Genomic DNA, 2,208 nt, shown 5'->3' on the forward strand with positions numbered 1-2,208 from the left:
CCCTCTTCCCCCTCCTCTCCCCCCTCCTCCTCCTTCTCTTCCTCCTTCATTGTTGTTTTGTTTTTCAGGCAGTATCTCAGGCTGGTCTAGAACTTATTTAGCCAATGATAATCTTGAATCTCTTATGCCCCTGCCTTCACCTTTCAGGTGCTGGGTGTCATTGAACCCAAAACTTCAGGCATGCTCACCCAGCATTCTACCTACTGAGCTGTATTTCCAGCCTTCACTCTGACCCCTGCCTGCCTCATCCCTGACCTACTGGAGTCTATTGACCACATCTACAGATCCACTTTTGGTCAACTGATTACCCTAAGGCTGCCCAGAACTGCTCCTGCTCCAGATTCTAGAACACGTATGGTTCCTGGGTAGCCAAAGACACCTCTCTCTGGCTTTCTACTCCAGGAGTATCCGCCCAGGGGTTTTCAAGGCTTCTTATCCCCTGCTTCCCATCTCCCAGTCCATCAGGCCAGTTCTACTTTATTTCCTCTATACTGGAAATTTCCCCAAAATTTGCCAGGCCCTTTCCTGACTCCAGCCTTCACATTATATAAAACCCAGTCCTTGTTCAATTCACTGCCAGTGACCTCAAAGGAAGTGCAAAGCAGTCAAAGATATTCACAGAAGTTGTTAGGGTTGGAACCTGGCTCTACCACAGTTTACTGTATGACCCTGGGCAAATGTTTTAAGTCGTAGGCCTCTAGGTTCCTATAGGAAAGAAAGCAGTAAAGCACACGGCTCAGATCGAAGGTCCAGTTTTTATTTTCTAGTTTATTTTTTTTCTCAGTTTGTTTGAGATAGGGTCTCTCTATATAACGCTGGCTGTCCTGGAACTCACTATGTAGACCAGGCTGGCCTCAAACTCACAAAGATCTTCTAGGCTTTGTCTCCTGAGTGCTGGACTAAAGGGGTGCACACCACCATGTCCAGCTAACATTCGATCTTTAAATGTCAAAGACAAAGTCCCCTCAGTAACTGTTTAGTGAATTCAGTTTTTCTGACACTCTGCTTGGTTGGATAGTTGGGGGAGTAATTGAAGGCATATAGAATTCCACCTTGCCCTGCAGCCTGCGCTCAGATCCTTTGCTCCATGTCACTTTGTCAGCTGTCTTCAAAAATCACCACAAACCAAGAAATCGACAACAGAATGAGTTTCTGCAGAGGTCTGAAGGCCTGAGTCTAAAATCAAGCTGTTAACAGGGTTGTCTCGTTCCAGCACTTGAGTGACAAGCTATTCCATGTCTATCTCCTAGCTCCTGGGGACCGCCAGCAATTCTGACACTCTTGTGGTTGACTGTACCTGATAAGGTCAACTCTGTCTTTCTGTACATGTGACCTTGCCCTCTGTGTCTAGCCTCCAGTCTCCTCTTTGCTCTTATAAGGAGTCCAGTCACTATATTTAGGGTCCACTATAAGCCCAAGATAATCCCCTCTTGAGATCTATAACTTAGTCACATCTGTAAAGAGCCTTTCAGGTCCTACAAGTTAAGACTTGAACACATCATTTGTGTGTGGTGGGGGAGCCATTTTTATTACAAAGAATTTAAGTAAGAACAGACGCCAGATTACTGAGGACGGAGAGACCAAGCAGAGATGTATATAATCACTTGAAAAAGGCCTGGTTGAGAAGGATACAGACGGGGCTGAGAATGTAACTTGGTGGGTCGAGTGATTGGCTCTCACGCACACTTGCAATCCACATCCTCAGGAGGCACAGGCAGAAGGATGAGAAGTTCAAGTTCATTCTCAGCTACATAGAGAATAGGAGGCCAACCTGGGCTACATGAGACATAGTTCCAGAGGGAAAGAAAAAACACACAGATGAAAACGGAACTGGAGGGAGGCTCAGTAGAAAAATGTTTGTTTCTATTTCGTGTGTGTGTGTGTGTATATGTGTGTGTGTGTGTGCGTAAACATACAATGGTGAGCACATTGAAGTCCGAAGACTACCTATAGGAGTTGCATCTTCAACACGTGCATCTCAGAGATTGAACGCAGATTGTCAGGCTTGCCCGCAAGCACCTTAACCACTGAACCATCTTACTAGCCCCTGTTTAAAAGGTGGTAGAGGATTAGAGAGAGGGTTCACTGGTTGAAAGTACTTGCTGCCGCCGGGCATGGTGGCGCACGCCTTTAATCCCAGCACTTGGGAGGCAGAGGCAGGCAGATTTCTGAGTTTGAGGCCAGCCAGGTCTACAGTGTGAATTCCAG

This window comes from Mus caroli, chromosome 4, assembly GCF_900094665.2.
Source record: "Mus caroli chromosome 4, CAROLI_EIJ_v1.1, whole genome shotgun sequence".
NCBI classification, from domain to species: domain Eukaryota; kingdom Metazoa; phylum Chordata; class Mammalia; order Rodentia; family Muridae; genus Mus; species Mus caroli.